Source organism: Pogoniulus pusillus, chromosome 28 (assembly GCF_015220805.1).
Source record: "Pogoniulus pusillus isolate bPogPus1 chromosome 28, bPogPus1.pri, whole genome shotgun sequence".
Taxonomy (NCBI): Eukaryota; Metazoa; Chordata; class Aves; order Piciformes; family Lybiidae; genus Pogoniulus; species Pogoniulus pusillus.
The window spans coordinates 11,733,219-11,748,399 of record NC_087291.1 but is presented as its reverse complement, the minus strand read 5'-3'; the positions used below and the strand labels follow the sequence as shown (position 1 = coordinate 11,748,399).

Below are 15,181 nucleotides of genomic sequence, written 5' to 3'. Positions count from 1 at the left end.
AACCCTGCAACAAAACATCTTTTAGTCATAATATAAATAAGCTTTAGGAGCTTTTGGTGTCTACATTCCACTGCAAGCTGGGTCTTTAACTCCCTTAAGTTCTTAAAAAATCCTAGGCTTTGTTCATGTAATAATCAAAATCATCTCTGTCCTTCAAAATTTTGCCTCTAAGCAAGCCCCCTTAACTCTGGAATTAGCTCTCACTAATGTAAATGAAGACACTAGGGAACCTGGTCACATTAAAATCTTAGCCAAGTGATGAATTCAGAAATTGTCTTTAACTGTTTTTCAGAAGATTGTTTCTGGAGTAATGTCTTGAATCCAGCTATTAGCAGTAGGCATTAATTTCCCAGGAAAATGATCTGAGCTTATAAAACAAACTGTTGTTTTTTAAGAAGAAGCTAAACATGGTTCCAATAAATTTTATGTTCTTTTAAATTGTTTGATGTCAGGCTTGGTATCGAAAGCCCTAAAAATGACTACACGTTTGATGCTCATTTTTCAACTACTAAAGCATGGGAAAACCCAAAGTACACTTACTCCTTTTTATTTACACAATCCTTCTTCTGATATTTTCAAAACCAAGAAAATTTTATGGCCCCAGATAAATCAGTACACGCTGGGCACCTACATTAACATGCACTGAATTAATGTTATGAATGTCTAATGTAGACAAGGAAGTGTAAATATTGACACTTGCCAGCTGGACAAGCTGAGACCTGGCCTTCCATTATCTCAGAGTGCAACTCCCAAGCACATGCTCACAATGTGCAGCACAGGATTTCAGAATGCACTGTTTGACATAGTCTGGTAATCCAGGTCACTTCCTCCTAGAAAATCAGTAAGTTCATAGAATCATAGAATCAACCAGTTTGGAAGACACCTCCAAGATCAACCAGCCCAACCTAGCACCCAGCCCTGTCCAATCAACTAGACCATGGCACTAAGTGCCTCATGCTTTCTTTTCTTGAGCACCTCCAGGGACAGTGACTCCACCACCATCCTGGGCAGCCCATTCCAATGGCAAATCACTCTCTCTGTGAAGAACCTCCTCCAAATATCCCAGCCTTTACCTCCCCCGGCACAACTTGAGACTGTGTCCCCTTGTTCCTTGATAAAACACCTGGGGAAGTGTTCAGAATTATTTAGCTGTTGAATTTAGAATGGAGTTATGAATGCTGTGGAGTAAAAGTGTTCATGGGCCTGTGCTTGGTCACACAATCCTGATGTGTGACACCTTTCATGTGGTCTACTTACTATGTGCCAAATGCTTTATCAATATGAAAAGGCTGCCCTAGGGATGTGATAGAATTTCACATGCCTTTGGCAGGCTAGGCAGATTGTGTTACTCTGAAGCTGCTAATGTAAGAGCAATTACATGAACCGAAAGAATGGAGAATTGTGGACACTGTAAGATGGGCAAATTAAGAAAAAAAATGTATTGTTCTCACAGGCTTCCATATAATGACACTGCAGAGACAAAGGAAAAGGCACCCAGTGATTGATGCAGGTTTAATACTGCCTGTTCAGTTCAGGATGGTGAAGCTCATCTGTTGAAGTTTGTCTCCCCAAAGAAGGAAGAGAGTTCCAAACTTCTGAAGCACACAACGATTAGTGACTTACCACAGATGATGGCTATGCCTCCACAGAGACTCCACCTTCTCCTTTTGGTAATGGACAATGTACAAATAAAATTCAATAACCATAAAGCTCTTGAAAACAACAGAAACTAATCTAGACAGCACATTCTTGCTCCTAAATTTATCCCAAGTCTCTAGGCGACAATAAGAGGGAAACATTTGTTTCAGGAGGATTAAAATGATTGTGAATTCTGCTCACGTATCAACCTGCACCACGTTTCTCTTGAAAGCAGAACAAAGTCAGAGAGAGGTCACAGTCACTGCTTATTTATTTACTTGTATATTTTTGGAGGTGAAGAGGATGATGGGAAAGGAATTGTGCAGGGAAATGCAGCTAAGAACAAGACACATTGGCAGGAACAAAGGAGTAGCAAACCTGATGATAAAAGGACTAGAAGCTGGGTTTAGAGAAAGACTGTAAAGATACCATTAACTAGATGATGTTTTTCTTTTCCTGTGCTTTGCAGGATTTCCTGTTTGAGTTCTGCATCTTCCTATGTATGGCTGGCAGTGTTCTGCAATTAGCTGCAATTCATTTCTCTTCACATCTGGTACAGTTTCTAACCTCCAACTCAAGACTGTCAACGTTTTTAGCATCTGGTAGTTTCTAACTCCCAACTCAAGACTGTCAATGTCTTTAGCCTTTCTAATGGGACAGAACTGCATTTCTGCTGCATCCCACCCAAATAAGAGAGCCTGTAGGCTCTTGTGGAGTGCAACTGGGATGAGAAGATAAGCAAATGTGCAGCAGACAACAAAGGCGAGTTTGCCACATAGATCAAAGTACTCAGAAGAGGCATCGCTAAGCCCAAATTAATTATTGTGATCCTTTGCTATGACAGAAGTAGGCTTTAACCAATATTTGAGGCACCATTTTGCAGAGAGTTTAAATGTGTGACTTCAAATGCTGAAGTATCTCTTAAATCAATAGGACTTAGATGTGTCTTGGCATATGCAGGTGTGGTGTGCTGTAAATATTTTGCAAGCAATGATGGTTCTGTTACTATAGAAAGGGTAGCACAGGAAGAAGTACACTCCACCTCTACAGAGTATGGCTACTCTTGAACGTTTCTCATTTGAGATTTGCTTTCATGGAGAGCAACATCAGACATAATGAAGTCAAGAATAGATGCAATAACACATGATAAAAATCTGCCAAGGGAAATGAAACATGATTTCTAAGCGTGCCCTTGTGAAACAGATACTCATATTGTGTCAGAAGTGCCATCTGCCAGTTTCTTGTATTCCTACACACCATCATTTCCTAGAAGCAGTCATTGGCTCAAGGTCTATAGAGAAGAGTTTTTCCACACTTTCAGACACATGAGATATTTTCCACGTGGAAGCTTCTAAGCACCATAAAGTCTTCAGAAAAGCCTCTCTTAAAAAATTCTTTTTCCACTTAGTGACAAACACATCATGAAGACTCTGTGACCAGCTCACAGTGCTCCTGCTGCTGCTAAAGAGGAGGAACTGGATGACGCAGAGATGATCTGACCCGTGTTTAAGGAAGCATGCTGCAGACAGGCATTCCTGTGCAAAAGGAACTCAGGCCATACACACCAGATAGCCTTGCCTTAAGCAAATTCAAGAAGTCTCTACTTCACATTTAGAAAGTACTTTTCTATGATGTCTCATGACTGATGCATCTCCATCCTCCCCAGTTTCTGTCCACTCCCTAGACTTACAAGTCTGTCTTTCTCATACCCTTTCAGACATACACAAGCTCTATCCTTATCACCATTTACACCTCTGTGGTACAGTCTCACTTATCTTTGTCCTGGCCACAATCTTCAAGCACCTCTTGTGATCCCACACTACAAAAAGAGTTTCAGAAGCTGTTTCCGTTGGCAGACTACAGCAGAGGAACTTACTGGGAGGAGGACTGGAGGACACAGACTAAATAATGCTGGAGCACTCAAACACATGGGGCCTATGCAGCCACTTAAACTGCTTGAGCTTTAGGCCAGCTCTGTGTCAGCATTTCATTTTTCTCATAGAACAGATGCTTGGTTTCCATATTCTCTCAATATCAAGCATTTCACAATTAACTCCATCCACGACAAATAAAACCTGGCAGAATTCAGTGCATGGGAGACAGATGTAAATAAGCAGCATTGCTTTGACCAGCTGTATCTGGCTCAACCTCAGCAGCAAACTGTCAAACTCTGCTGTTAAAAAAAGACAACCCTCACATCTCATGAGCCAGTGTGTATCTGTGTTGCAAAGACCTGTGCTAGAATAGCAATTGTGCTGAAGTGGAAGGGGAGAGCTTGTGCTGGAGCAGCTGCTGCAACTCAGCACAGCTTCATTTAGCTTTACCCACTCCCACAGCAAATGCTAAATCTGCCCTGCTAAAAAGGAGCTCAAACCATGAAGATATTCCCCACAGAGGAGGATTATAAAGCCCTGTGATGAGCCTGAACTGAAATTAAAAATAGCCTGTGAAATTAATGTGCTTTTCTTAGCCTGCTTTGGGAAGCTTCATGAAGGAAGTTTTGCTTCTCAAAGCAGTCTGTGTAATCTCTCATGGATAGATCCCAAGTTGTCCGCTGCGTAACAAATGTAGATGGCTGTTCAAAAGGAATGCGGTTGCCTTGTCTGGGGTCTTTTTATTTGTGATGGTGGAGCAAGGGGAGCATGTGTGTGCATGTGAGGATGTGTGTAGGAAAAGGAGGGCTCACCAGTTGATCAGATTTCATTAGGTTTCTAACTGCCAGCTTTAAACTAGCGGTTTTGGAATATTACTTGGGACCACTTCCAGTATTTCCAGCTTTGAAAAGCAAGTTGTTGTAGTTTCTAATTAAAAAGAGGAAAACAAAAAAAGGCTGCTTCATCAGTTAATAAATAATGGTCACTGACACTTCAGTTTAAAAAACCCAGGGAGCTCTGGAGCTTTCCTTTCTCCTTTCTCTGCTAAGGGCTCCTGGCAAGAGGCAATGTCCCCAGCAGCGGACCACCTGCAGCTTGGGAGCAGCCAAGTTCTCAAGCTGAGACAGAGAAATTTTATACATGACCAAGATGTCCACTTCCACTCCAGGCCATCTTGAGACCAGATGCATCTTGACTTCCAAGATACAGAAGGGGAGGGTGCCAGATTTACAGTATAAAACACCTTCTTTTAGCATTACTCAGGCTATGAGATCCCTAGCTGCTTCTTTTATCCCTCATATTAGCAAAGAAAATGGAACCCACCAAGTTTAGCAGTCTCATGTAAAACACTGACAAATAACCTTAAATGGTGAATTTCCTGGGAGCTCAGGAAATTCATGGTCTCAAGGGTAAGGAGAAGATAGGCTTAGCATTTTTTTCAATCCTTGTCTCATTTGTGTCACTTATTCCATCATGTTGAGAATCACATTCTCCATCCACTGAGGTCAGAAAAAAGAATGGATTTCCAAGTACATCTAAACACAATCTCCCTCACTTTGTGGCAACATAGATGGTGTGGGTACAGCTTTAAAGGTGTCTAACACAATTTTATTCCCAGTGCTATGGCAATTATGCAGACCCACAGGCTGTTGAGGGCTATGTGGGGCAAACTGCCTTTTATTATGTCTGTCTAGAGCCTGCAGAAGAAGCCCAGGCAGCCAGCTTATACACAGCAACTATTACTTACATGCCTTGGGTTGTACAAGATGAATCCAGGCACTCACTCTGAGTTAATGAATCCAGCCACTCTGAGTTACTATGGAAAATTCTTACCATTGTCCAACAGCACCAAAATTATTTCATGTATCTATTTTGGTCCCTTCAGAAAGCTTGGAAAACAGTAACATCTTTATATCTTCTGCAGATATATATCATTCTTGAAACTGCTAAGCTGAAACCGTAGTTACAATTCATCCTCTGTTTAATCAAGAGAATGAAGAGTTGATAGGACTTGGATTTGTTATGTTAGTGCAGTCTACTGTCCCAGAACTCAGTATATGCAGGTGCCTGAGAGTTCTATATGTAGAGATATGCAGACACTACAGCTGAAATTAAAACCTAATTCTGAGCAACAGCACAATGTCCACCTGGAGACCAGCGCCAAGTGGCATCCCTCAGCAGTCAGTGCTGGGACCAGTGCTGCTTAACATCTGTGTCAGTGAAATGGACAGAGGAATCGAGTGCATCCTCAGCAAGTTTGCAGATGGCAGTAAGCTGTGTGGCACAATTGACTTACTAGAGGGAAGGGATCCATCCAGAGGGATCAGGATAGGCTGGAGAGGTGGGCCCAGGCCAACATCATGACATTCATCAAGGCCAAGTGTAAGGTCCCGCACCTGGGTCAGTGCAATCCCAAGCGTAAGTCCAGACTGGGTGGTGAGCAGGACAAGGGAGGGGATTTTGCCCTTCTACTCTGCTGTCCTGAGACCCCACCTGGAGTACTGTATGCAGTTCTGGAGCTCCCAGCACGAGAAGGACATTGAATTGTTGAAGCGAGTCCAGAGGAGGCCACGAAGATGCTCAGAGGGCTGCAGCAGCTCTGCTATGAGGACAGGCTATGAGAGTTGGGGCTCTGCAGCCTGGAGAAGAGAAGGCTTTGAGGAGACCTTGGAGAGGCCTTCCAGTATCTGAAGGAGGCCTACAGGAAGGCTGGGGAGGGACCATTGACAAGGTCTTGTAATGACAGGACGAGGAGCAATGGGTTTAAACTGGTAGAGGGGAGATTCAAACTAGATGTTAGGAAGTTCTTTTCAATGAGGGTGGTGAGACACTGGCACAGGCTGTGCCTGGAGGTTGTGACTGCTCCCTCTCTGGAGATGTTCAAGGCCAGGTTGGATGAGGCCTTGAGCGACCTGTTCTAGCAGGATCTGTCCCTGCCTATGGCAGGGGGTTGGAACTGGATGATCTTTGAGGTCCCTTCCAAACTAAACCATTGTATGGTTCCATGATTCTATTAAAATCAACCATGCCTAGAGAAAACACTGCACTCGCTGTTTTTAATGTGACTTTTGTGAGGATAAGCATGGCCAGGAGCAGCTAAGCTGAGCCTTGTGCCTCACTATGGGAAAGGTGGGTTTGTAAAAATTTCTCTGGGCTTTCAGACACTTTTCCTCTCTCTTCTATTTCTGTGATAATGATCCAAAAATTCTTGGAAAGCTCCCTTCTCAGTTTTACATGACATCAGCTTTTCCTGTGACCAGCTCAAAAAACAACTATGAGAGGTATATATGGAAACAATAAAGACCTACTGGGGTTTTTTTAAATGGAATTATAATTCCATCCAAATAAAATGCACTATTTACGGAAACTTTCATTAAAAACATAACACTGGAAGAGTCAGTGCTGGTAATTCAAGAAAAAGAACCCCCTTGTTTTCTAATGTAAGTGAGAGTCTTGTAGTGTCAGGCTTATCACAGACAAAAAAGAGTTATGCACAAATACGTCAGAGAGAGCACTCCACATGTGAAGGTAATGAAGGACAGATGTTATCCCAGGGAAGATGCTGAGCTTAAGGATTGTTTGCCATGAATTGCTTTAGAAGAGATGTTCTATGCATCATATGCCATTGCAAATGCACATATATGGTTTGGTTTTGGGGTTTCTTTTTATTATATTCGGTAATATGCCTGTAATTTACAGAGAACATATAGCTTCTTGGGCAAGAACAAGCTCTCCATAAGCTGCTGACAATGTGATAAACCATTCCTGCTCTTTTTCCACTGTTTGAACATCTTTCAGCTCCCTCTACCCTGCTCAATCTTCCATCAGTCTCGCAGAACATCTGTATGAGCTAGGAGAGGGGAGAGCAAGTCATCGTGCCTGGTTGACAGGGGGAAGAAAGAAGGTTTCAGGACACTCTGTTGGCAAGGGGTGACCTAGGGGTAACTCACTGCACACCACAGGTTCACCTCGGTAGAGAAATCGAGTACTACTGTTGGAATATAGTCCCGGCTCTAAAGGGTTACAAATGAGAGTAGAAGAGGCTCTGACAACTCCTGGGAGAGCTGAAAATTGATTTTACAAGAACCCAAACCCTCATGCACACCTGGTATCTGTCCACTGTGTTTAAACCACACCGCTGTGTCTTCCATGTATGGAAAATTAAGCTCCATTTGTCCAAATTATCTCAGTGTACACACAACAATATGACTGCTGGATAAGTGGCCAATAGACATCGTGGAGCAGACTACAGAGAATCAGATGTCCTTAGAGAAATGTACTCATTAGTGGGGTAATTAGTGGTAACATTAGTCCAACAATGGAGCACCAGAGTAAATTACAAATTCTATCGTGGGTGAAGATTTGTCTATAAAGCAGGGGAAAAAAAGACTCAGGTTTCCACGTGGAAGGTGATTATTAATGTCTATTTCCAATGAGCTGAAGGAAAAAAAGCAACCCACTAACATTGCAGCATGAATAATTGGATGTCCCAGAGTAACTTAGATCAGAATGAAACGTACTCCTGGAGCTGTCAAACTGAGGATCAAAGGATGGGTGCATTCATTTCAGATTACTAACTTGCTTGCTTTTTTTTCTTTCTGATGTTTTCAATTACATTACTTGAAGACCAAGTTTTCCTTTGAGCTGCATTGAGTAACAGTGCCCACTGTGCTTTCAAGTGAAGAATTAGTTTGGGTGCCATAAGACATTATATGTGGTGATTTCGGTGCCCAGGCAGCTGCTACATATCAACTGTTGGCAAGCTTTGGGTTGCTGGGTTCTGGGTTGTTGGTTTTTTTAGGGGGGGGGGGGGGGGGGTTTGGGGTTTTTTTGTTTTGTTTTGGGTTTTTTAGAGTTTTTTTTTATTTCTTTTTTTTGGGTGGGGCTCTTTAAAGCATTGAGCGGGGTGTGCTAGTTTGAGCCTAGCTGGGATATTTTGCTGAGAGGAATTAGGTGACAGGCTGTGAAAAGGAAGCAATGGTGATATCTATTGCACTCATAGGCTTGCTGAGATGTATAAAAACAGGAACACAAATATCGATAACAGAGTTGTTCTCTGGCTCTGGCTGCATGCACTTCTCTCCTTAACCTGCTGTCTGTGTGACTAATCCTTCTGCTTCCTAACTCCCCTGGCCAACTCTCCAAACTCACCTTGCACATAAGACAAAATCTGGGATAAGGTAGAGGGGTGGAAAGGAGGTGGAAGGGTGCTTTGGAACCTCTCCTAGGGTCTCTGGTTTCTGGGAGGGCTGTTGTGTTTCTGTATTACCTTTAACTTGTATGTTTCTGTCTATAGCTGTAGATATTGTAAATACCTGCTTGTACATTGTGCTAAGCTGTAAACATAGTTTCATTCTCTAATTTCCAGCTACTGAGTCTAGTCTGGGTGATTTTTTTAAGTGTGGAGGGGGCAGGTAACATCCAAACCATCACACAGGCTTTTAGATAATGTAGTCGTTTAAAGCTTATTGGAAAATTCCCCTAAGAGAAACTGAGACTTTCCTGAAAGCTCAGTGAGGATCTAAATAAAGTAAAGCATTTGTTGTAAAAAGAATTAGTGATGATAAAGACTGTGTCATTCATTGGTTTACTAAGAGGGATAAAATGGCAGTGTATAAACAGTTTTGCTCTCTTGGCTCTTGGGCTCTGGCTCTGTCACTGTTTCTTTGGCTCTCTGACTCCTCCACACCATGTACTAAGCTTTTTGCTGATAACAGGTGAGATCTTGCTGGTTATCTGTCAAGGGGAAGAGAAGAAGGTGGTGTTGGCCTCTTCTGGGCTTTTCTTTACCCAGGGAGGAGGATTGGATTTTTGCCTTATTTCCAAATTGTAAAGCATTGCATGTAATAGTAAATATATTTGCATGTATGCTTGTAAATATAGCTTGCTGCAAAACATAGCTTTATTCCACCACACCTGGAATACTCAGTCCAGTTTTGGGTTCCCCAGTTCAAGAGAGACAGGAACCTGCTGGAAAGACTCCAGCAGAGAGCCACAAGGATGACTGGGGGGCTTAAGCGTCTTCCCTGTGAAGAGAGACTGAGAGACCTGGGGCTGTTTAGTCTGGAGAAGACTGAGAGAAGATCTCATCAATCTATACAAATATCTGAGAGGTGGGTGTCAAGTGGCTGGGGCCAGTCTCTTTTGGCTGGTCAGCAGCAATAAGACAAGGAGCAATTGGAACATGGAAGGTTTGACCTCAACATGAGGAGAAACTTCTTTACAGTGAGGGTGACAGAGCACTGGAACAGGCTGTTCAGAGAGGTTGTGGAGTCTCCTTCTCTGGAGACTTTCCAAACCTACATGGATGCATTGCTGTGAGAACTACCCTAGGTGATCCTGCCTTGGTAGGGAGGTTGGACTTGATGACCTCTGGAGGTCCCTTCCAACCTCTAAAGTTCTGTGATTCTATAATCTTACTTCCAAGCTGTCTGAGCTAGTCTGATAAATTTTACTGAGGGTGGAGGATTTCCCAACCTACTACAGATAACTAAGTTACAGAGACTATCATGTAAGCATTCTCTGCTTACATGGTGAATACACTGGGTTTGATAGGTAATACCTTCTACCTGCTGTAATTGCTTGTTCTTGCAGATTGCAGAGTAATCCAGAAAGAATTCTAGAGTCACTCCACATTAACAGAAAACAGGAGAGGTTGTGACATGTGCATTCCTTCTCTGATAACGCAAGCATAACAAAAACAAACCAATAAAAAAGCATTAAGTAGGTGTGCCACAGACCTGTTTGTTTCCCACAATACAGGCTGGTTGTTTCAAAGCAGAGACATAATAGTGTGGTGAGCAGCCCTGGAGTACTGTGGCAAGTTGAGGCAGGTGTAGATAATAACAAAACATCTTTACTAGTGCATTTCAGGTGCATTAGTTGCAAGCTTAATAGATTAAGAGGACTACTCAGCTCTTTTCAAAGTTACTATAGAACAGAGCTAAAACATATTTTGGCCTGAATGAGGTAATTCAATTTTAATAGTTTGGTTTGTTGTTGTTTTTTTTTTTGGGGGGGGGGGGTATCTGTGTTGGCTTTTTTTTTAACATATACTCTTTTATCAGTTTATTTGTTTAATTTGCGTGTGGTACTTTATCAAACTCTAATCTTTTTTTCTTTTTTTTTCCCTATATAAGTTATCTAAGTTTTTCCTGGTTTTATAAGCAAAAAATCTTAAATTTGCCTATGGAAGAGGATGAGGGAGGTTATTCTTCCTCTGTACTCAACACTGGTCAGGCCACACCTTAAGTACTGTGTCCAGTTCTGGGACCCTCAATTCAAGAGAGATGTTGTGGTGCTGGAAGGAGTCCAGAGAGGGGCAACGAAGCTGGTGAGAGGCCTGGAACACAAACCCTATGAGGAGAGGCTGAGGGAGCTGGGGGTGTGCAGCCTGCAGAAGAGGAGGCTCAGAGCAGACCTTATTGCTCCTACAGCTACCTGAAGGGAGGCTGTAGCCAGGTGGGGTTGGTCTCTTCTGCCAGGCAAGCAGTAACAGAACAAGGGGACACAGTCTCAAGTTGTGGGGAGGTCTAGGCTGGATGTTAGGAGGAAGTTGTTGGCAGAGAGAGTGATTGGCATTGGAATGGGCTGCCCAGGGAGGTGGTGGAGTTGCCGTCCCTGGAAGTGTTGAAGAAAAGCCTGGATGAGACACTTAGTGCCACGGTGTAGTTGATTGGACAGGGCTGGGTGCTAGGTTGGACTGGATGACCTTGGAGGTCTCTTCCAACCTGGTTGATTCTATGATTCTATGAATCACTGTGAGTGCACTTATCAACTTGCAAAGCTCCAAGGTCATATTAGGTATAACTCGATATTGATTCTTAATTTAGTAATGAGAAAACATTACTTTCCTGTGTCCCTTGACAATACCCTTCCTGTAGTATATTTATACATCATAAAACAAACAGAGAATAAGAAGCAAGATTAAAAAAGCCTGTGCAATCTAAGCGCAAAGGGAATCCAATAAGCAGCTCAGCTGCAAAATAAAAGCAATTCTATGAAGTGCACACTTACGATTTACTCCCTTACAAAACATTGTTATGCTTTGGGGAGGAGACTGATAATTGTATTCAAAGCAAGAAACTTCTTCAGCCATATTAGCAGTAAGCATGAAAACAAACAAAACATTCATGAGCAGTTGCAGTGGCTGTGCTTGCAGCCACAGCATGAACAGCACATTGCTTTCACCAGCTCCTGATTTGCTTGTGATCACCATAAAAGATGCAAGGTGTACTGCCCTAACTGATGGCTCAGCAAAGTGTTCTGAGACTTGCTTAGCTGCACTGGTTCATGTGTACTGTTGGCTTTCTGCTGTGCTACGGTGAGGAAAATCACAGGAGCAAGGCATATTCCTCCCTCACTCCAAATTAAGAGGATGAGCAATGGCAAATGGAGCAGGGAGGTGATATCCTGATAGAGTTTACCTGGGGTGAGCTGAAGCTTTTGCTTGGTTCCCAGCCTAGGAAAACACTCTAATGGGAAGGTGAAAGCATGGAAACAGTAGACAAAAATACGAATAATAGTTTTGGAGGAACCAAAACTATTTTCGTTGGTATTTGTTGTGAAAAATAGTACCCGTGTCAATATGAGACAAGGCAGAAGAGAATATAAAAATATGAGAAAATAAAAATATGACAATATGAGAATGGCAAAACAGGGTGTGTCGGCGCTAACTAAGGTGGAGACGTTGGAAGCTACGAGCGATAACACAAAACACTGCAGAAAGATAGTCCCCTTTCAATACGGGACGTGAGTAAAACAGGGGGACAGGGGTGCGTCAGAGCTAAGGAAGCTGGAGACGTTGGAACCTTCGGGTGATAACACAAAGCGCTGTGAAGAGATAGCGACCTGTCAATGGGGGACGTAAACAAAACAGGGGTGTGCCAGGGCTAACTGAAGCCAAGCCAGGGACGAATGATAACAGAAAAGCACTAGGAGCATTGTAGATAAGAAACTAAAAAGCGCGCAAACATGAAGACACAAAGAGCTGAGTCACAAGGACACCTGAGAAAGACTCCTTACTTCAGCCCCACGACCACCAGAGAGACCCCCAGGAGGATTAACACGCATGTGTAAAAGTTCCAGGAAAAACTGCAACCATTTGGGAAAATGATAAAATATGGATTACACTGCTTTATGAGTATGTATCTGAGCGGGAAATAAAAACCCTGCAACCGCGTGTGTACAGCGCGCAGCTGCGGAGATAAACTGCCCTGCGCCCAGCGCTGCTCCCTGCTTGCCAAAACACAACTCCTTCAACTTATCTCTAAGCTTTTGGTGGCTCAATTTTAACCTTGTCAAGCACAAGAAGTTCTACAAGTCTAACTCCACTTCTTAAACTCAGGCCTTCTAAAATGAAAACCCTGCAAGAGGCCCAATCTGATGCTGGTTAGCAATAGCCTTGCCATCATTACCTCGTGCCAAGGGTTTCCCTTTGCACAGACAAAGGTGGTGTGGAGGCAGGGAACTGATGTGGCCGCCTCAGGCATTTAATACAAAAACAGAGCTATTTTGTTTTCCTGAAAGCCCGCCCCAAAAACCATATAGAGAAATTAATTTAGTTTTAATTACCGGATTCAGCTCGCTTGAGAAGGTCGACACGATGCCCCAGATACTGTGACTGTTTGGAAAGTCGGACGCTGGAAAGCCTTTATCCGTTGAACGCACAGCGCTCTCTTACCAATAAAGCCGAGCCGAAACACTCCCCGTCAGGCTGGCTCGGCCCGCGGCCTGTGCTCTCGCTCTCCTTCCGAAGCCGCAGCAGAGCCGTTAAGGGTCGTTACGGTCCACACAAAAGGTGTGGATGGGCGAAGCAGTCCTTTGGAGCGCTGGGCTGGCTCTGAATCGGGGGGGAGACGTCGCAGGCAGGCAAGAAGCCCAAAGGCGCCAACTCCCCCGGTAGTTATGCCCTCCCTAGACGAAGAGCAGAGCTGCTACTGCCGAGGCTCGAAGGGCACCGCCGACGCCAGCGCGGGCTCTGCGCGGGGCAGCCTCGGGCGGAGGGGCAGCCTCGTGCGGAGGGGCAGCCTCGTGCGGAGGGGCAGCCTCGTGCGGAGGGGCAGCCTCGTGCGAGGGGCCCCTTGCTCTCCGCCTGCACACCTGCAGGGCCAGGCGGCGGCGGGGGTGGGGAACAGGTGCCTTTTCCTCTCCCATTCGGGCCACGGAGGGAGAGGAGTGTAGGGCTATACAGGACTCCAGGACTAAAGGCTGGCAGCACCCATAGCTTTGGCTTCAGGCTGAGCCTCTCAGGTTGCTCTGCACGCTTTTCATCTTTCCAAATGCCACCTTTTTACAGGATTCCCTGCTTTCATTCTTTCCATATGCTGCTTTTTGCACAGACCCCTGTTGTTGCAGTGCTGCACTCTGCCTCAGGTGCTGTTAGAGAGATCGGTGGGCTGTGCTTACCTGGTGCCACTCCCTGGCGCTTTGCCCCTTTGGGAACTCTAAGCCACCGAGGGGGCAATGTCACCTCTGCTGTTGCTGCAACCTCCAGACAACCACTGTAGTCATCACCCTGCCTCACGCATAACCTGAGCACTTAGGGGGGGAAACCATGTTCCAGCTGCACAGATGGGCAATCCTCAACAGCCAGATCAGTGCCAGGCAGCTGAGAGAGTGCATTTAACTATCCGAAGCCCAGGAGACTCAGAAAAGGCAGCCAGATGCATCTAAGGCAACCTAAGCTGGCCAAGAGGAAATTCCCAGGCAAGAGGAGGACTTAGCTCTTTTTAAAAGATGGTTCATCTGCAATATCTTTTTTTTTAGCAGGGGGAGAGAAGATTCCTTTAACATACACTTCACAGCCACCAATCGTTTTCAGAAGTAGTGTAGATGCAAGGGGGTTGTTTTAAAAAGCCAAGAGACCAAGGCTGTCACTGCAGCTGAGATTCAAAAAACACTGCATCTCTACATTTAAGTCCTCCTCACATCTGATTTAGAGTAAGGCTTTAAAATAAAATTGCTTTTCTCTCAAGAGAGCTCCCTGACACTTAGGCTATAGAAAAAGCTGAGTAAAATGTTTGTTTGTTGAAGGTGATCCACTTTACACATATCAGCAGCTGTATGAGAAGAGGCTGGCATCTAAATATAGTCATTTTCACACTCTGTCAAAGCTCAATGAATATTTAAGTAGCTTTTGCACAGTAGCACAAGAGAGACTGGGAGGATATCAGAACTGAACGTCTCTAGCCTTGCATTCGTTAGAGGTTTAAATCCCACTCAAAGGCCAGGCAGAGGAATGATTTGCATTTGGATATCCTGCGTAAGCCCTCTCGGTATTGACTTCACAGTGATGAAGGCTGGGGGAGGACAGAGGCTTTGATCAGTGTGGTTTGCTTGAGAAGCATCACAAAGGCTCCTCAAAGGAGTTGAGAGGAAAGGCATGCTAACGTATTTCTGTAACATGCAAAAGCCTAGTCATGAGGAGCAGGTATATGTGGTTTATGTCAGGGTCTAGACAGCACCATGAGAGAATTCAGGCCCTGGAGATTTAAAGCATCCAAGGTAAGTCAGGAAGGAGTACGAGCTGAGTGGTCAGTAAGATGACTTTAATCAATCTCTTTGAACTTTCCTAGCCTGAATGTGTAACAGAAGAGAGGTGTCTTGATTTCCAGTCACTTGCTCTGGTGAGAAATCTACACTGAAACAAAAAATCCTTCTAACCTCTA

The 15,181-nt window shown here is 44.1% G+C and overlaps 1 long non-coding RNA gene across 1 annotated transcript in view; it reads right to left on the bottom strand.

Annotated features, from left to right (window-relative positions):
* Positions 1-13,186, bottom strand: part of LOC135187951 (uncharacterized) — a 31,905-nt gene extending 18,719 nt beyond the window's left edge. The window contains exon 1 of the long non-coding RNA XR_010307517.1: positions 13,086-13,186. This is a non-coding gene — a long non-coding RNA (uncharacterized LOC135187951). The remainder of the gene's footprint in view (positions 1-13,085) is intronic.
* Between the last annotated feature and the right edge of the window lie 1,995 nt (positions 13,187-15,181).